Here is a 21,190-nt window from a genome sequence, read left to right as displayed (position 1 = left end):
AGAGACCTCCCCCCCCGCCCACAATACTCCTGCCCCTATTACTCTGATTTGAAGCACTTTAACTAGGGTCTTGATACAGGTGGAATCAGACAGTATTTGCTCTCTTGTGACTGACATTTTGCTTAGCTTAATGTCTTCAAGGTTCATCTACGTGGTGGCCTGTCTCAGAATTTACTTCCTTTCTAAGGCTGAATAACCTTCCAGAATATGCCCAGACCACAGTTTGTGTATCACGGTGTCTACTGATGGACACCAGGCCACTTCCTTCCTTTGCCTACTGTGAACGATGCCACTCTGGATGTGGGTGTACAAGTACCTTATTGAGTCCTTCTAATTCTTCAGGATACACTATTGCACATGATTTTTAATTTCTATTTTAATAGCACTATTGGCTATATACCTATTAATTGAAGAAGCAAGTGCTCCTAATCTGTATTGAATTGCTTTGTATGCCTGTCACAGTGCAAGTTTCTTTAAAGATGTTATATCCATTGTAATCTCTGTTTTACAGTTGAGAAGTCGCCTCTTTCTTGGAAGAAGTGGAATAGCAATTAGAACAAAGCCATTAAGTAACTAATTGAGCTGCCATTACTCTCCTGCTCCTGCCTTAGTAGAGGGCAATGTGACGCGCTCCACCCCCGACCCCACGGAAGCAGAAGCTGCTTTGGCAAAGGGGATCCAAGTCCCCAAATCCAGTGGAAGGCTTTAGCTGTTCACAGTCCACCAGTCACCCTGTCCACCGTGGCACATGTTAGGCACTCGGCACATGCTCAGAGACTCAGAATTTCCCTTTATACCTTGGTTGCCAGGAAACTCAGAACATTATAACTGATTCTAGTCAATGAGTCTGCATTCTGTTTACCTTCTGTTTACCTGCCACTGACATGGGCCTGCTGATCACCCATCCTTCCTGAACCTTCTTCCCCTGTGTCCAGGTTATACTCTGGCCTGTTTCTCATGTTTCCCATCCTCTCTGTCATCCCTCCCTTTCCCTCTGCTGTCCCTCAAGTGCAGGTCTTTCCAAGGCTCTGTTTTAGACCTGCCACTCTTACTCTTCATGACCTTTCCAGGTGATTCCCTGACCTTCGTGTCATTGTGAAGGCAAGGTCACCGTCTCTCCTTCCTGATGGCTCCCAAATTTCTATTTTGAGTCTTGGGCTCCACCTCAAGCTTCATACAGTTCTCCCCAGAATGCTACACAGTCACCTTAACTTAGCACATCTAACAGCATCCCGGTCTACTGCCCCATCGCAGGAAGTGACACATTCCACCATCTGCCTATACCGTGAGCCAGTGACCACATCTCAGTTCATCATCCTGCCCAACCAGTACTTCTGCCCATCTCCCGGGTATGTCTGCAGCCTGGCCTGGAGCATCAGAACTGACTCTGGACTGCTCCCTCTCCCTCTAGTCTTGCCTGATTCCAATTCATCCTCCGCAGCAGCCAGATGGATTTATCTCACACACAGATGGCCACGCGGCTTTGATGCTTGAGCCCCTCCACTGTCTCCTTGGTACCTTTAGGATAAAATTTGAGCTCCTTGATTGGCGTCGGCACCCCATACCCTGGTCCTGGGCTCCCCAACAGTCTGTCCTGGCCACCGCATCTGCTGCCTTCTCTGAGCATGCGCTGAGTGCCTAACATGTGCCACGGCTGAGAGGGCAACTGGTGGGCTGTGAGCCCAAGAAGTCAAATGCCCTGGCCTTGCGGGGACCCCAACTAAAGGGGGAGAGGGGTAATTTCTCTATCCTTCTAGAACGTGCTATCTCGTCAGTTTCATGTTGGGAACGCTCCTGGGAATAAAAGCACACATGGGGGTGGGGTAGGGCTCCAGGCAGGGAGAAAGGTAGCACTAGTGCTAGTTGCTGATGTCAGTCCACCATTGTCCTCAGGATGGGGTCACTCTCCTATGCAGTCTTTGTACTCCATCCCTTCTTGTCCCATTATCTGGGCTAAGTCAGGCCTTCCTGATTCCTCACCTGGACACCTTCATTTCTTAATTGCTTTTCTGCCCCTTTCTTGATTTCCACCCCACCCCACCCAGTGCTACCAGAATTCCTGTCTGACACAGATCTGATGACTGCAACAGGAAATGGTGAACTTCCGGTGGGATCCCTGAGTCCTGTCACAGTTCAGAGTGTTCCCTCTCCTCTTGAGCTGCCCTTTCTACTTCCTCTGGGACCCCAACCATGCTCTACTGCTTTTCAGTTCCCAGGTGGGTTGCATGGGCCAGACTTTTGGCCAAGACACCCTCCCCATTGAGCTATGCTCCTTCTGTGTCTGTGTCCTACCCGAACCCCCAGAAACATCTGCAGGGAGTTACCTGCCCTCTCTCAGGAAGGGCTGCAGGACCCTGCTTCATACCTGTAGACTGAGTCCCTCCTGCATCATCTGTGCAGCACCTGATGTGTTGTGGGAGACAGGTGGCTTTGCCCCTGTCTTGAAAAACTAATTCTGGCTGCTACTGTGGGAGCTCCAGAGGGGCTGGATGGAGGCAGGGGCTAGTTTTGAGGCTCACTGCTTTGGTTCAGCTATGGCAGGGCAGGTGAGACTGAGGAGGCCACATGGATAGAGAGCAGGGCACGTCGAGGTGTGTCAGGGGTGGCTTCCTCAGGAACTTGCCCAGGGCTTGGGTGTTGGGGATGAGGAGGGAGGAATCAGGGATCCTTGCTTACACACCTGAGTGGGTGGCAGTGGTGCCCATGGGCACAGGTGGGAGGACTAGAGTTGAGGGAGGAGGAGAGATTTGAAGGAAAGACCAAAGTTCCGGTCCAGCCATTGTGCTTTTGTGGCGGCTCCCAGCCACTCTCCTAGTGCTGAATGCCTAAGTCTGGCGTTCTGGAGAGGCCGAGGCTACAGGCAGAATTTAGGAGTCAAGGACAGGGAGTTGATATTTGAAGCCATTGGAGGGGATGAGGTCATCTTGGGACAATGGGGAGGTAAGAAGAGACAAGCCTACAGGTAGAGACTGGGAAGCAGCTAGCACCAGTGATAGAAACCGAAAGGGACCGGCAACAGCAGAGGACGCGTAGGGAGGGAGCAGCGGTGGGGCCAAGCCTGGAAAGCGCTGTAGGAAGTGGGCAGAGGTCAGCTGTGGGCTGTGGGCCAGCAACCTAGAGGGGACCTCAATCAAGCCCTAGGAGCTGAAAGTCCAGAAAGAAAGAGGAGGCCAGAGCTGCACACAATTTGACAGGGGAGAGAGCAAGAAAACAAGATGGCAGCTTGGGAGAGGTATGCTGAAATGGGTCCGTCATTACAGGACACCCTGGGGCACGTGCGTGTCCTGCCTAAGTGACCCCTGGAGGAGCAGAAAGTGGCCACCAAGAGAGGTGGAGTTCAGGCCCCATGCACGTGGGCTTTGGGATGAGCAGTGACCGCATTCCTCCCTTTGTGGAGCAGGAGGCTGGGAGAGAGTACATGCAGATAGGGGAGGCTGGAGGTTTCCAGATGGGAAGAGTCCTTTCTGATTGGTGAGAGAGAGAAGGAGGACGAGACATTTACTTCTGGAAGTGGAAAAACACAGGCCAAGGCCACTGGATCCGGGTTGCACTCCAGAGCCCAGATGGCGTGTGGCCCGAGGCTGTGGGTTTCGAAGAAGCTCATTTCATCTCCTCTCCAGCCTCTTCTGCTCTGTGGGCGCAGGTGCAGGTTGCAGGTAGGTGGGCCGCTGCAGCTGCCCAAGAATAGGCACGACTTCTGAGTGTGAAAGGAACGAGGAACAAGAGATGTGAGGACAGAAGAGTGTTTTGATTCTGAACGGTGGTGTTCGGTGATGGGGGGTTTCGTGCAGTGAAGGGAGTGTAATCTGGAAGGATAATGGGGGCAGGTGGGCACCAGGAGGCTGAAACTAGATATTGCATAGGTGGTGCAGTTTCCACTGTGGTGACGTCAGGACCGGGTCCCACAGGAGTGGGGGCTGTGGGGAAGGTGGGAGAAACAGAGAGCTCCGATGTTGGATGGATCCTCAAAGTGGATCTAGAAGTCCCCCAACATGATGGCCAGCGTGGGGTAGAGAGAAGACGAGGGCCAAGGCTAAGTCTTCAGTGAAGAAGGAGTGTGGCCTAGGGAGGTAGCGAGTGACCTTGAAACATGGGAGGGGCGAGTCATCTTCTCCAGCATACAATGCAGAAATACTGGGAATTTTGAAGGGGAGGGAGGGCTTGGGGCAATAATGGCGACATTGGATATCCACTTTCTCCACTCCCCCATTCCCATGGGGGTGGAAGACCACAGTTACCCGTCAGGAGTCAGGGCACCAGCCAGCTCTCATTTGGGGCATGAAGGTCAGAAGAGACATTGAGAAAATGGGGTGTTTGCAAGGGTAGGCCCTGAGTTCCTGGCACTGAGTGGAGGTGCTCACAGGGGATGGATTCTTTGGTTTCTCTGGAGGTCTCAGGTCCCCTTCTGTGAAAGAATGCATCAGCCCACAGCCTTCTCCTTGTTGGCTCCTCAGCAACAGTACCATGTCCCAGTCAGTGTCGAGAGCATGTTAAGGGTGCTCTGGGAGGAGAACGGGCCCCGTCTGCTCTGCGTTGGGCAGGCAGGAGCTCTTTGGTCTCGTTTGGGGCTGATGGGCATGGAGTGTCCAGCCAGGCGAGCGCCCCCGTAGGAGGCCCCACTACCCACGCTGTTGCAGTTTGCAGGTAGCGATGAAAGGCATTTTGAGGGCAATTGAGCACTGTGAACCCCATGCTTGGCAGGCACGGGCGCAGGTATGTGGGTAATTGTGATGCCTGGGGCCGGGAGCAGACACTGGCTGGCCAGAGGAGGGGCGGGCACAGGCTCACGAGGGGGGCAAATGATTTCGCCTTACAGTGGGTAGGAACCTCAGGGCACAGGGATGTGTATTGCTTTAAATTAAACGTACTTGGACTCTGAGTCTTTATTTTAGTGAGATGGGGGAAATTCAACCCAGTGCCTTTGGTTTCCATGGAGATGTTCATTGGCCTGGCTCTTATGGTCCCTGCAGGTCCTACATTTTGCTGGAGTTTTGCTGAGAACTTGATGCAGGGGTCGCCAAGAGCAGCTCATGCCACCTTCGCGTGTCCATTTTACAGATGAGCTGGTAGATCCATAGACTCCTAAGACTGCTCAACTCGTAAATGACTCACTCACCCAGTGCTTCTAATTTGCCCATATATATGTCCAAATCAAATGTGGACAGATAACGAACCCCGACTTATAGTTAGGAAGAGGGTGAGGGCACCGCGGGGAAAGGTGAGGGAGGGTGGGAGGACATTTTGGAGGAAGCAGGGTGAGGCTCGGGTTTGGGAGGACTTTGGGGTCTGGAGACTGGGGAGAGGGAAAGGACATTTCTGGTGGAGGGAACAGTGAGGATAGAGGTGTGGCCTGCTTGCTGACTTTGATTAAACTTTTGCCTGGGCTTCTCTTGTGTGGATGCACTTAGGTGATCCCATAGGCCAGGGTCAGCCTATTCTCCCCTCTTTGGTCTCTAAGTTTGCTGACCAAGGGAAAGAACCCTTTATCTGGCACCCTGCTGTCCCAAGCTCTACACAGCTTGACAGCTGGACACTTTCTGCTCATCAGCCCTGAGGGGTAGGTGCCGTTGTAGCCATTGTGTAAATAAGGAAATTGAGGGTCACTCAAAGGTCTTAAGGTTCAGTTCTGCGCCTCCCACCACTCCCATTGCTGTGGACAAAGCTGGGAACACACAGTGTTCCTGACTAAGCACCAGAGAAGGAAGCAGGTGTCCGTGATCCCAAAGGCAGCTCCGGGGGCCTGATGGTCTCCTGTCTCCCTTTGGGGCTGTCCTGTGGGCTGTGGAAGAGTGACAGAGGCAGAACCCAGCTGGGATCCCAGGGCCACCTCATGGCCGCTGGGTCTCCTTGGACCAGTCAGTTCCCATTCCCTGGTTTATCCCAGCCTGGCCAGAACAGCTTCGCTGAACAATGTCCGAGTCCCCTTCCCCTCTGTAAGCTGGAGCCAAGTGTGCTTCATTGTTGCCTACGGCCTGTTCAAGGCTGAGAACTTGGTCCATCACTGACTCTCCCTGGCGGTGCATTAGATGTTTCTTGACTCTTCCAGATTAAACATTTCAGCATGTCCCAACACATCCACAGGCAAGGGGGATTATTTCAAAGTGGGCCCAGCCTTTACTCCCAGCCCTACCCCATTGGAGACTTCTAGGTCTGAATCCCCCACTGAGAACAGATATTCAACCATCACCACATCTGCTGGACCTGCAGAGCCTTGGCTGTGGGAGGCCTGCCATCTGCATGTACACAGTACTATAATTCTGTGTTGTTTTTCATCCTTACTCATCCTGCCCGCAAAAGAGCTGCCTCTCTTTTCTACCGATGTAGAATCTTTCAGCAACATTAAGTGACTTGCTTGCAAGAGGCAGAGCTGGGATTCGAACCCAGAGCTTTGCGACTTGAGTAGCTGCACTGGTATACGGCATACCACCTAGGTCCCTGGCTATGCCCAGGGAAGCAGACAACGAGTTAGAGCCCCAGCCCTTAGGGTACTCTCAGCCTCTCCCAGGGGGTCTACAATCCTGGGCCATCCACCACCTGAGGCCACTACTCAGCAAGGACAATCAGCCCCCTGGGGGGGTCTCTTGGCGGCAACAGCAGCGGTCTGGGGCTGGTGGGGGGCCTCCCTTTCTGGCTCGGCAGGCCGTTGTGCACAGGGGCCATCTCCAGGCAGCCATAGGATGAATAACTGATGGTGATTAGCTAAATCATAACATCGCTCATGCCATGCATAAGTGATGAACCAACTGGTGCCAGGCCACGATGAGCGGCAGCGGGCACCCCCGCCGCCCCCCAGCCGGGAGAAGTCACCACAACGCTGCCTCCCTGTGTTATGTGGCACATGGAGCGCAGCGACAATGAATATAGATTGACCTTATTATAGCAGCCGGCTGCTGGTGCCAGGCGCAGCCAGGCATACTTTGCACAAATTAAAGATGTCAGCATGTAATTTACGGTTCATGGCGAAAAAGGGTGGTGGGGGGAGGAACCGAGACAGGTAGGAAGGAAGGTGGGCCGGCTGCGGGGCTTGCTCCAGGAACCAGCGCTAATGACGGCAGCCGCCGCCAAGGTGTCATTTTCATCCCGGCTTGCACATTTTTAGCTATTCCTGGCTCAAGGGGAGGGCCCCCCCTCTCCGGAGCTCCCCCGCACGCTCTGTGTGCATGTGTGTGTGTTTTTCAGCTAAATTACTGGTTTTACCTGAGGAGCGTAAAGTAGGTGTGCTAATTTACGGCTCGGCAGATAAAGCTGCAGTGTGGGGCCCTGTCTGGGAAGCCTGTAATACGACATCATTTTACTAACACACCCGAGAGCAGCTTGACATCTCGAGTTGGGCCTGTGATTAAAGTTGTAGTCGTTTCCCCTCCTCCCTCTCCCTTCTTCTGCGCGGAGAACAGATTAAAGTCTAAGTAATAGATCTCGGTTTTCTTGCCATGGCACTGATATTCACAGTACACAGTTTGACACAAAGAGTAAGTTACACATCACAAACAACAGCTCTGCTCTTTACCGCCCAGAATTAATTTTCCATTTGCTAAGCTTCCTTCTCCTCTGAGCCCATTTTCCCATGGAACAGGGTTCTTTCCCTTCTAGAAAACACCGTCTGGGGTCAGGACAGGGTGAAAGAGGTAGCTAGCTCAACAGATTCCGCCCCCGGCGGCTCAGAGATGAGCAGACCTACCCTGCAGCAGAGTAACATCCTGGTATCACCCCGGGTGTCTGTGGAGAGATGGGCCTGCAGCTGGGCCTCTGATGATGAGGCAGGCACACTGCCCCTCCCCCAGCCTTCCGAATCAGGGTAAAGTGGGGGTGGACCGTGGAGGAGCCAGGGATGGCAGGTTGCCACTGCGCTGGTGATTCTCTGCCCCCTGCACCTGGAACTTGTCATGCAAAACCCTCTGCCCTGCCCTGCACCCCACGAGGTGCAGGTGTGCAGGGACGTGTAATGGCTGCCTGGGCTTGGCCAGTGGAAGGTACTGAAACAAGGTGGGAGGAGAGACGGCAGGTAGCCTGTCTTTGCTTCTCGCTGCCTGCCTGGATGCTGTGGCCCTGGGAACCACTGCTGTGAGCTCTGCTTTGAGGGGCAGCCCCTCTCCCATGGCTCCCAATGGGCTCTGGCCATGCCATACTGCCCCCCTCTTTAGCCCAAGTCTGGGCTACTAATGTCCAGCGTCTATCTCCAGGTTCTAGGCGCCTGCCTTTTGGGGTTCTCTTAGCCTTGCCATCTCCCTTCATGTCTTTTCAGTTGATCCAACTGGGGGAATTCTGTTTCCTGTGGGGCCCCTGAATGACACTGGGGTACCTGTTCTTTGTTGAGGACTCATGCTTGCCCAACCGAAGAGCACACATAGGATAGCAGGCATCCAACTCACTTTTGGCGTCCCAGGGGGGCAGAGCCCTCTGGAGACCTCTGTGGTGTGGAAGGGACAGCTTGCTGAATTTCCTGAGGACATGCCCACGAGAGTTGGTGCAAGGCACGCTAATGACTCAATGTGTTTCTGGAGCTGCAGATAAGCATGGACCAGGAGGCGGCACCAGAAGAGCTGAAGCCTTGAAGTGACAGGGGGGGTGGGGAAGTCAAAGGGGCCTTTGGAGGAGGTGCATGAGCCCTGAGTTGGAACCCGAATCCGATGGAGACAGTGGGAGCTCTGCAATCTTCCCTCCAGTAAACGGGTTGCACCAGCATCTCTAGGGTGGGCAAGCGTTTTATAAATGCAGATTCCCCAGCTTGCTTCCGACTTAGAACTGCATCAGAACCTCTGAATCTGATCTGAGGGGATACTGACATGCAGCAAGTCTGGGAAGCACAGCCCCGACCCCATCTATGTAAGGTGGTTGCAGAGGAGGTGCAGACAGGCTTGGTGTCAGGGCAGCCGTTTCAGGGCCAGGGAGGAGCCCAGCACAGTGCTCACCTGTCCTGCTCGCAGGGGGCAGGGCAGAAATGTAGCCTCCTAGACTTTGGTCTCACAGCCCTCTCCTTACCAGCTTCGCTGCAGTCGGTCTTCAAGATGGCAAGCGGGGGGTGGATGAAGGTGGAGGCAAAGCGAGAACACGCCTGGAATAACATGACATTTACAAATATGAATCAGCTGGCACTTGCTGTCTTCTCCTCCCCTCTGCACCAAACACCCCCCACCCCCACCCCAGTGCTCTCTTTGAGCCTTCGGAACACCAGGCCTGGACATCAATCTGCATGTGAAACCAGCAGGGGCCACCCCCCCCCCCACCGGGGAGAGTGAATGGAATCCTGGGCTCCTGGCTGAACACTGCTTTCTTGCTGTGTGACTTTGGGCAAGGTGCTGTACCTCTCTGGGCCCCAGCACTGGGATGCTCACTGGCAGTGCGGTCAATGTCCTCAGGCTACCGTATGAGACTTGCTCTTTTGCCCCACTGTAGCCTTCCATTCTTTGGCCCCTGAATAACTGGGGCCCAGGTTGAGGAAGGCTTGAGGGTGCAAGGGGGTGAGGGAGGCAAAACATTGGGGAAAGGAGGAAGCAGGGCGGGGAGAGTGACCCAGAAAAAGCCCAGTAGCTCAGACCAGTGTCCCACCTGTCTCACAGTCTGTCAAAGCAGAAAGGAGTGATTCAGAGCAGAGGTCAGTCTCCAGCCTTCAGCTTTCAGCTCCATAGCAACACATAGGTAGATGAGTAGGGGGAGCAGAGTGAGCGAATGGTACCCTGGACCTCTGGTAACCTGTGCCCTCTGCAGTGCCCAGGGTCAGAAGTTGGACATTCGCTCAGTTGGCTGGGGCAGCCCCTTAGGCTCTTGGGGAGTGAGGCGGCTCAGCACACATTTGCCCCTTCTCCACGCCCCTCCCCACATCAGGCCTGACTCGCATGTCTTTGCAGCTTGACACCATGTGGGGTACACAGCAGGCACCTCCGGACATCCAGGGTGTGTGGCCCATGTGCTCTATCTGTGAAGTGTGGCCCCCGGCAGCAGGAAGCGTGGTCCACAAGGAGTGGCATGAGGCATGCTCCTGCCTGGCCCTCTGTGGCTGCACCTGTGACAGGCAGGGTCAGGCTTGTGGGCTGAGGACGCCTGCTGCTTCCTTCCATGGCTCCTCTGCTTCCATAGGAGAGTGGGCTAGAGCTGTGTCTGTCTCCTTAGCCACCAATACACAGAGGCTCAGGGTGGCCAGCACCCAGTAGGTGCTCACTTCATTTCTATGTAAACGGAGTAGGGGGCGGGAAGGAAGGAGGGGGTAACTCTGGGTGTGCAGCCACTCTGCCTATCCCTCCTGGTCAGATTGGTTCCCCTCAACTTTTCTCCTGTGGCATTTTCTCTCCTTCTGATGGACGTTGTTCTGGCAGGGCTGGTGGGGTAGGGCATTGAAGGAGGCGCCTTGAAAAACAGAGCTCCACTCTAGAGACCAGAGCAATTCAGGCCTCCTCCTCAAGCAACCTTCTGGAGAACAAGAAAACATGAGCACCCAAGCCTTGAGCCTCAGCAAGCCACCCCCACCTCCATGGAGGGTGTGTGAGTTGTCAACCCCTGTGGTGCTGGAAGGACAGTGTTAGACTGGCCACGGAGTGAGGGTGGTGGTGAGGGTGGCTTGTTGAGAGCAATGCACACAGGAAGTGGGAAACCCAAGGGTGGGGAGAGTTTCCATGCCCAGAGCCCATTGTGGTTCCTCCCCGGGCTTTGTCACCTACCACCTGCTCCTAACTATTAGTCAGAAATAGACCTCTGTCACCCTTATGTGTGGTCAGCATGCGGTCATAGCACCCTGCCTTGGCTGGAGCTGGTCTCCACCACTCTCTGGGGCAGCCCTGCTCCCTGTCCAGGCAGGAAGTGCTTTGTGATGCCTCTGGAGGAGGTGGGGCTGCCCTCCCATTGACTAGCCGGAAGAGACTGATTTATATCTTGTGATTTTTTTTCAAGGCTAATTTCCACATTGCTCTTCAGCGCTCTTCTTGTTTTTCTCAAAGACCATCTGGGAAGAAGATAAGATCTGGAAGCATTTTCTTTGCCCCACTGGACAGAACATTGTTTCCTCGGACTTCAGGGTTTTGGTTGGCATGTTGGGTGGGGAGGGCTTGGGAAGAGGATGAACCTTGGATTAAACCCTTAGGGCATAAGCCGTGGGGTGAGGGTGGGGGGTTAACTCAAGAGGAGACCTTGGGAGCTACAATCAGGCCATGTCACCCCTGAGGAAGCAGGGGTCATGGAGAGGTGACCTGACTCATTCAGTAACAGTATTTCCATTTTGTAGGTAAAAAATGAAATCTTAGCGATGAAACAAGCACCCCATGTCACCACCACTGTAGCAGAGCTCCACTTGGTACCCGAACTGGGATCCTGTTTGCTAGTTTTCTTCCATGCTGCTCTTCTGGACACTTTCGTATACATCATCAGTTTATAAAGTAGTTATGATGTCTCCACTTCCCTGATGAAGCAACTGAGCTCAGAGCAGCGACATACCTTTAACTGAGCGAGATCAGATGAACTGGTTCAGTAGGCACTGCTCTCACCTCCTCCAGGAAGCCCACCCTGACTTTCCTTCCTTCTTCAGAGCCTTGTTGCACTTATGTGGAAGTCTAGAAAGAGAAATCGAGGGTAAGAAAGAAGAACAGACACTTCTTTAAGACATCTACTCCTTGCTGAGCTCTGGGCAGGTGCAGGGTCCAGACAGTGAAGAGCCCATTTTGCAGATGAGAAAGTGGGTTCATAACATACGGCTTACATCCAAACCCAGGTCTGTCTGGCAACCAGGCTTAATGCACTTTTCTCCCTCCTTCAACCCCATATTCTATTATTCTGGAATTGTTTCCTGGGTGTTGTGTTGTCTTGTGATTTGGCTGGAGTTCCCCAGGCTCTAGAAATGCTGTCCTTAGGTGTGGCTCTGCAGTGAACCTGGGGCTGGCCCCAGGGCCACAGTGTTCATAGACTCAAGACCTGGATGAGGCAGGGGTGGAGCAGGGGCAGCATGGGGGCCTGGGTATCCCTCATCTGCCACCTCCTAGCTAGGTGACCTTGGGTTCTTTATCTCTTGAACCCTCAGCCTCTCACTATATAAAGGAAATGGTAAAAACCAAGTCCGAGGCTCTTTGTGTGAAGTTTGGGTGAGGTGGGGTGCCGTGGTGCCCTGTGTCTAGCTGGCACAGTGTGGAGCTGTGAGCTCTCATCAGCTCAGTCATTCCCTGGCATATCTCCTGGGACTCTGTCCCATGCACTCTGGGGCCCTCACCCTGGAGGAAGGCTGCCTTTCCAGGACCCTTGTGTGTGGTGGTGGGAGGTGGGTCTGACTGTGGGCACACAGGCTCTGTTTGCCTTTGTGCCACTGGCTGTGGGCGCAACTATGAAAACTGCACACCAAGTGTGCCCCCGCCCGCCTCCAGGCTATTAAGGCTGAGAGGTGGGGCCGACTCCATGGCGCTGCCAATGCTCACAGGGAGGTGAGCACAGGCTCTGGCCTCCCCTGGGTGTCCTGCACCTTCAGGGTGCACTGAGAGAAGCCAGGCAAGATGAGCTCCTGGCTTCACAGCTGAGGGGGCGGTGGGCGGTGATGGAGGGGAGCAGAGCACAGCCGTGGAGACAGTCACCACAGACATGCTGCCAGTCACGTCTCAATCAGCAAAGCGTTAGCTGCCAAGACCCCAGTTATGACAGAGAGGGAGCTGGGGAGGGAGACAGCGAGCTCTTCCAGTGAGCCCACAGGGCCTGCATGGGGTGGGCCTGTCACAGTCGAGCTTCCAGCTAGTTCCCTGATCCTTGGCCTTTGGCAGCCAGGGCTCCCTTGGGAGCTCTGGGCCTAGGAAGTTGGGCCCAGGCAGGTGAGGCCCCAACGTGCCCGGCTTCTGGTTTGCAGCATATCCCGGGGGTTGGTGAGGAGAAAGCGGGGTCCAGCTACAGATGGACCCTCCGCTGTCCCTCTTCCTGCCCCGGAAGAGCAGGCTATGCTGTGCCATCTGCTCCAGGAGCTCAGCCTTTCTGGGGCCTGCTGAGAAAACTAGGGCTGCTCCTTCCTCAGCTGGGAATGTTCTTCCTCCTGATCCTTGTGGGGTGGGGGCAGGCTTTCTGACACCACCACCCACCCCTGCAAGTCCCAGCCCCAGGCAGGCTCCTCACTAGAATCCTTGTTTCTTGTCTGTCACCCCACTTGCATGGAAGCTCGCTTGCTGAGCCCGTGCCAGGCGCCCAGTGCCACGCTTCAAAGGCACTTAGTCAATAGCTCTGAAGTGCACGGGAGCCCTGCCATAGCACAGAGGTTTGTTTTGGGAGTTCTGCCTTTCCCAGGGTGTAGTTGATCCACAGTCAGACCAATCCACTCACTCACAGGTGAAGGTTCAGAGTCCCCTAGGGGGAGGTGTCACAGTCAAGGCGGAGGGACAGCAGCGGGAGAGCGTCATCCTGTCCCACTGCCAAACAAGTTTGCGAAAAGCGGGGTGTAAGGGGAGACATGTTACTACTTGGAAATGGAACCTCAGACCCCAGCTCAGCCCCACAACTCCTGAGGGTGTCTGGCCCTGGGGTAAAGCCCTTTCTGGAAACAAATGAGTCACTGGGGGGTCCAGGCTGACCAGTGACCACACTGCTAAGGCCTTCAGATTCTATTGCATCACTTCCTTTGTCTTCCATGCTGGCCGGGCAGGGCCATGCAGCTGTCAACCTGGGCCTGCAGGACTCACCTCAGAAGGGGTCCTGAGGAGAGGGGGCCAGCTCCTTCCTCATGTCTCTGGGCAGGGCTCAGACAGGGAGGAGTTAAGAGAAAGCCCGTCTCTCAACTCTTCAATTTCTGCTTCACCATCAAGTCTATATATATGCATTTATTTATTCATTATGCACATTCAAATGTAATAACATATATACAATGAAAATGTACAAATATAGATGTTTCCGAATGAGAACTTGAAATGGAAAAACCAGTGTTATTTTCTTCCTGGACATCAGTGGTCATGTCCTGGGGGTTGAGCACCCCTTGTAGGGATGGGGAGCATTCACTAGGAGCATGAACTGTGGGCCCAGCAGAGCCTAGTTTGAATCTAAGCCACTCTTGTCATTGTGTGATTTCTGGCTCATTTCTGGATCACAGGACCTTTCTCTGTGAAATGGGATGATAATTCCTCCTCTGTGTAATTTAAATGGAGAGATACTTCAAGGTGCTCCATCCCCTCTGGCAGGCCGGAAGAGCTCACACCTGCTAGCCGGGGAGACGGTCATGATGACTGGGTTTGTCTTTCCTTGCTAAAACTAATCCAGTTCCAAATATACGTGCCCACAGGCTCCTTTGCTGCCCATTGCAAGATGGACTTTTTCCCTTCGCAGAATCCCATGGTCCCAGGTCAATATGCATGTGCAGGAGGGACGCAGACCTGACGTCCCGGCCAGATGGGCTAAGAGATGGGTCAGATTTCAGCTTTCTCCGTGTTCCTTTTAAAAATAATGGAAGTGTCAGCTTGGGTTCACCGGCTGGTCACAGTTTCGATCCCTCCCTAACTTTATAAGGCAAGTCCATGAATTATACAGTGCTGGAGCAGACGGCGCAAAGTACGGATGCATCACAAGCCGCGCTTAATAAGGACACTCCAGCTATTCTTGGAAGGCATTTGCAAGTCAAAAATATGGCGCATGGGGATCTGATGTCGACTTCAAATTCTGAAGATTCCAGCTGGGTCAGCAGTATTTTATGTTAAATCCCATCAACAACAAATAAAATAAAATAAAATAAAATAAAATAAAATAAAAAAGAAATGATGAGGAGCACAGGACTTTGTTTTTAATTTCAATTTTTTGGTGAGCGCACCTATGGTCCAATGAGCTTGCCTCCTCCCACCCCTCACCTGCCTACCTCCTGTCAATGCATCTGCACACATCTCATAGCATGGACGCGTGGGCCGGGCACGGAATGCCTCCTGCTGTGACATTCGAAAGCATTTCAACCATCTAGATTTGTACTAAGTTATGAGAAGATCAGAAAGCTTTTCTACTTTCTTTCTTATTTTTCACTAAGATTTTGTATGTCCCGTACCTGCTATGTGTGTCTATAAAACACGTGTACTAGTCACAAAGCTGTCAAGGAGGAAGAAAGAGAAACCAGCGTTTTGCCATTTTTTGAAAAATAGGGACTGACATCTGTTTTTAAGGAATTAAATCGTGCTGGAGAAGAACCATTAGTGAAAGTGAGGGAGCTGGTCTCCTCCGGTCCAGGAGGGCGGGGTTCACAAAAATACCCCCAGGTGAAACATCCCCACTGACACTTCCAGAGAATTCACCATGTCACTCAGTAGATGCTGGGTCCTGGCAATGTAGGGCTCCCCAAACTTCCTTATGGGTTCACATGTGGGGTGTCCTTGAACACAGTATTTCAGGGGGCAGGCAAGCAGGCATCAGGCATCAGGAGCCGAGGGAGGACCCAAAGCAGGAACTTTCAAGATTCGTCTGTGAACCTCTTTCTTTGGCCATTGGTGACAACCAAGCAAACTAGTTTCCCTAATGTGCTCTACTCAGGAGCTGGAGGACCAGTGTCATCCTCATGTGTACAAGGGCCTGGAGTCTTCTGGAAACTCACAACTGTAAATCCACTAGGATAGGGGTCTTTAGGGCAGCAGCAAAATGCAGGAGGAGTCTGTGAAATGGAGCCTCAAAGTTTGGAAAAGTCCTAGCTCTCAAAAACTAAGGGAATCAGGTCCTCTGAAATTTTAAAATTGAGTCAGTGTCCCTAGAGAGCGTGTCAAAATAAAGACTCTGGTCCTAGAAGAGCGAGATGTGGTATTTCTTAAAGGACCCATAGGATGCTGACACTGCTGGTCCTCAGCCTATGCTGGGGGTGGCGAGGCTTAGGCCAAGCTCAGCAGCACAGAACTGTGCCTCCAGACTTGTGTGCATAAGCCCTGGGCTCTGGTGGCATCTAGGAACTTCCATCCCCGTTCCTGGCTTCATGTCTGCTTCCAGACTCGTGCCCCAGATGGTTGGCTCACTCAGGAGGCAGGGTGAAGGCCATATGGGCAGGGGATGGAGCACCGGACCGTGAGTTAGAAGCATTGTGCTCTCCCAGAACCCCGGCTCCACGCCTCATCCTTGTGATGTGGGGCAGCCTGCCATTGCCTCCTTTTTTTCATCTGTGGGTGAAGGGCGTCTCTAGTGTATTCCATAACATTGAGTGGACCTGAGACTTCAGGCTGCAGGTAAGAACTGCTGTGAGAACAGGATCAGAAACTGAGGGTTCCTGGTTCTGGTGCCAGGGGCATGTTCTTGGGCTACTTGGCTACTTGGCTCATCTCCCTGAGCCTCAGTGATTAGGACCGCGGGATGGCCGGCACTAGTCCAGGTAGCTCAGGAGAATGTGGGCTTTCAAATCACAGAGCTGACTTCCCAGGGATAACTCTAGTACAGACTCAAAGAGGCCTCTATCCTAGTCTCCAAAAAAATTTTCCAGTGCAAAAGTTGACTTCAAACCCACATTCACCCGGGATGTGTCTCTCCTCAGTGGAAGTCAGCCTCAGGAGGAATGTAATTCTCATTTGGGCAAAACTGACATCTATAACTCTTGTCCACTTTATCCCTCAGTGTTGCAATGGAGGGAAACCCCTGTTCCCCTTCTGATGAGGGACAGTGTGAGCCTGAGGAGGACAGTGAGAACACATGCCTACCAGTGAGAACACATGCAACTCTAACATTGGCATCTCCTCTCAGACTTTTCCAGATCCTTTCTTTTGTGGGTCATCCCCTAGACTCCCCCTTCCACTTCCAAGTGATGGTCCTTATGTTCTACCCTTACCTGTATTTATCTACAAACTGGTTGGGACTAAAACCTCAGCTTTTGAAGTGATTTCCATGATCCACGCCTCCTCCAATCAGAACATGCATGTACTCTTCTGGTCACAGTGATTGGATCAGTGGGCTTGGCCATGTGACATGGACTGGACCAATCAGAAGGCGTCTCTGGTGTTTGCTGACCGTGCTGTTCTTGATCCCCTCTGCCACCCACCACTGCCCTTCTCTCCAGGGAGGTGCACCTGTCAGTGCTGTTCCCACTGGTGTCTGCTGACATTGTTATCCAGTCTGATCTTTTGACAGCTGTCTGCTTCCTTATTGGAATGAGCTGGGACATGACTGTGTCCTCATCTGACCGCACAGGAATCCTCTCCTGCTGTTGAGAGTCCACTGGGAGGTTCTGCCTTTCAGATAGCCCTTGTGTTCTCCATGGGCAAGGAACATCCATCTAGTGTGAATCAGCATTGGGCAGTGGGATTTTCCAGCTCTGTATACCTGGGACTCTTCACTGGTCAGGGGTCCTTCCCCCAGGTGTGCTGTCACCTGTGGCCCCTCTCTTCTCATCTCTCAAACTTGTAAGGCATTTATGGTTCTATTATTCCTTTCTCTATGAAATATAGACTTACAGAGGACTCAGGCAGGTAGCTCCTTCTCCCACTGCCCTCTGCTGCTCTCATCTCCGCCTTCTGGCCAGCTCTACCTACTTTGCCCATCCGTTATCCACTCTCAGGCAGCATGGGAGTCTGCTTTCTGAGACTTCTGGCTCTGATTCTTTCAGAGTCTTAGCTCTGATGCTAAAAATTAGGCATTTTGAACTTAAAAACCGGTTTCTACAGATCAAAAGCCCTAGTTTGTGAAAACTTGTCTCTGCTGTATCAACAATCTATTTTGAAATGAAAAGACTTGACCTTTTCTTTTCTCTTTATATTGCTTTGTATTCCTGCTGCAATCACCCTCATATTTCTTGAGACAAAAGTACCTTTGATGGAATGTATGGGGGAATGAGAAGCTTGATCACCCTGTAGTGGCATCAGTGATATTCTCAGCTCCCTGAATCTTTTCAAAGTTCTTGCAGGGGACCAGAAAGAGCCAGCTTTGAAGTCAGGGCACAAACTTCTAGTTCTGCTACTTAATTATTGCACAAAGTCATCATGGTGAACCTCATTTTCCTCATCTATAAAAGAAGAAAGCAACAAAACCTTTCAGGGCTGTTGTGGAATCAAGTAAGAGAGATGAAAGTGCTTTGCAAACAAAAAGATATAGCATAAACATTAAGTCTCATGACTTTTCACTTTTTACTAAACTTTCACCTTCTTTGTTCTGAACCCTTTCACCTTCTCTGAACCCCAGCCAATAGAGAGCTTTTCTGAGCTCTCCAATGGCATTTTCTTTAATAGAGATATGAAAGTGGGTTGGGCTGAACTTAGTTTTTGGTGTGCCTGCTATTTCTTACACTGTATATGGGCACTTTGAGGGCGGGAACTGTGCCTTCATCATATTGGCATCTCTAGTGCTCAAACGGGGTCTGACATGGGAGAAGAGGTCAATACATGTTTGTCGATGAATGAGGGGGCACTTGGCATCTGCCGAATGAATTCACGGTAGAGACATGAGTAACCAACCAGGAGCAGCCATGGACTGGGGCTTCCTCAAACCAGTGGTTCTCAACTGGGTTTGATTTTACCCCCTCTTCTAGAAGATATTTGGCAATGTTAAGAGACATTTTTGGTTGTCATAATTTGGGGGAGTGCTACAGGAATCTAGTGGGTAAAGGACAGAGATACTGTCAAACATCTTCCAATGCATAGGGTAGACCCCATAACAAATAATTATCTGACTCCTAAATATCAATAGTTTCACTGCTTAGATATACTGCTATAGACTCTCTTTTGAAGCAGCTCTGTGAGTCTAGAATCTTGAAGGTAATCAGTTAAAATTAGACTTTGGACTTGAAGATAATTGGAATTGATTAAAGGAAGGAGATGACTATTGGATGGTAGCTAAATAAACCATGAATATTCTGAAAATCTTCTCTACCTGGGGCTGGAGAGGAGAGAGATTTGGGGAAATGATAAGCTGAAGGAGAGGAAAAGGTGGACATCAAACAAAACAGGGCTGATAAGGGGGTGAGAGGGGGTGGAAAAACCAGAGTGGGGGACTCTCCATGGAAGAAGTTAAACATGTGTGCTGAGTTTTCATTGCTGTTTCTTTAGTTTCTTGCTGTCCCTACTGCAGAAGAGTCTTCCTGCCTTTGAACTCTGGCAGGGACTGTAACTTGATTTGGACTGAAACATGAACAAAAGTGACATCTCCGGGCAGACACTTTTACAGCTAGTATATGTTTCCTAAGGGCCCCGTTGCTGCTACTTAATCAACCTGAGCCCCAGTATTAGATAATACTAACAGAACATAACCTGTACTTGCCATGCATTAAACAAACCTGGAGGCCTTAGAGCACTGCATTTTTAAAAAGTTGCTTGTTATTATACCTGGCCTAGCCTGACTAATATAATATATGGGAGCTGATTTAGAAAGTAACCTTGGGTAATTGAGGATTTAGTGAACCTCAATATATATTCTTTCCCCTTCTAAATTGATATGCATAGGTATCTTGGATATCATGACTGGAGAGAGACAAATCTAGAATGAATTGTCATCTGATTTGTCTGTCTCAGGAACACAAGAGTCAGGAGCCACAGGAAAGGATCATGGGAAATAAAGGAGTCAAAAGACTCCCTTTCCTCACTGGTGAAGGTAAATGCCAACTTTACAAAAAAAAAAGATGATTATATTTATTTAATTATCACACATGTCACTATTATCACAGATAACATTAATTTTTTAGGGAAAAGGAAGAAAATATGTCACATTTCTGTTTTTGCATATGCTGACTGAATGAAAAGTTTATACCAGATGCCAACTTAAAATAAGGCCATATAAATATTTAATTGTTTGTATGCATATATACATTTCTGTAGATCCTGTGTGCATCTATGGAGACTAGAGCACTGGTCTCAACTGGGGCCACTTTTGCTGTCCAAGGGACATTTTTAGTTAGGGCTCGAGGGTGCTAGTGGAATCAAATGGGTAGAGGCCAAGTTTTGAAACCTCCTAGAATACATAGAGGAGCCCAAGTTATCTGGAGGCCCAAATGAGGAGAGTGCTGGGGTCAGAATAAGCTGGCTTCCATGTTTGTTGGAAGCTGCGTCAGGGCAGTGGTGGAAGGATACGGGGTACTGGGATCTCTCTCCTCAGCATCGCTCTCATACATACCTGCTTGCTGCATTGAACATCCCCATCTTCTTGACTCATCTCGAAGTAACTATGAGTCACAAACCAGGGAGAGGCCCCTGCATTTCTGAGAACACATGTGGTCTGGGCACAGCCATCCAGTGGGTTTGGTGAGGACGCTGAAGGTTGTCACCTAACGGAGCAGCTGGTACCCTGAGCTGGGAGCTGCACTGGTGAGAAACTAAGGGTGAGGGAAGTTGGCAGGGAGGGAAAGCCCTTTACAATTCTGTGAGGAGGATAAGCACATCATTTAAATCAGTGTCCCTCCACCCCTGGCACCCAGCACTGCTTCAGCAGTTTGTTTACAAAGATGACATTGAGATATATGATTTTATATAATAATGTAATATCATATTTCTTATGGAAAATATTTACATACGCACATATGTATGTGTGTATATTTATACATACAAATAATCAGTGAGACATTTACTTTCCTAGCAGCTGGCACCACTTGAACTAGGCACTGTCTTTGACATATGTCACTGACAAGTCACTGGACTGCAGAGACTCTGAAGGTCAAGTTATCAGTGGAACCCCCAAATAAGAAGGTGGCCTGCAGGGGGATGCTAACCCCTTGTGATGGGGGAGTAGAAAAATAACAGAAAGAAGGCAGATACAAGGGGAAAGGAGGGGAAGACAGAATGATCAGGAAGGTGATGAGAAGCTTAGACGCTGTAAGGGCTGGGCAGAACCTGTCAGAAAGGTGGAGGCAGGTGGAGTGTGGAATCAGAGAGGGACTGGACTATGTTGCCCCATTTCTAGGTTTGTAAAAAGCAAAAGGAGAGCATGGCTCTGGGATGTGTGCCCTGAATGTGCTCAGAAACATATCAGGGTGAGACTGTGCGAGCAAGTGGCATCTAGAGGGGGCGTGGAAGAGGGGCCCCGAGGGGAGGGCAGAGGCAGGGGCAGTGCAGGGCCTTGAGCCCTGATGGACCCAGGGACTGAAGTCCTGGGTATACCTTGTACATCCATAGCAAGGATTCATGGTTGCAGCTGCACTACTCTCGATTTTAAAGGGGCAGGGAGGCTCCAGCTGACAGCCAGGACACCACACACACTCCACCAAAGGATTAGACCGGATGCCACTTATTTCCAAAGGTTGGTGCCAGGGGTAGAAATGAAGAAAAGAAGCAAATTCTCTAACTGGAGATTCCAAATGCAGCCACAACCATGAGACTGGAAA

The sequence above is a fragment of the Condylura cristata genome, unplaced genomic scaffold (assembly GCF_000260355.1).
Source record: "Condylura cristata isolate star-nosed mole 26May11 unplaced genomic scaffold, ConCri1.0 scaffold00023, whole genome shotgun sequence".
Taxonomy (NCBI): domain Eukaryota; kingdom Metazoa; phylum Chordata; class Mammalia; order Eulipotyphla; family Talpidae; genus Condylura; species Condylura cristata.
This window is presented reverse-complemented; position numbering follows the sequence as displayed.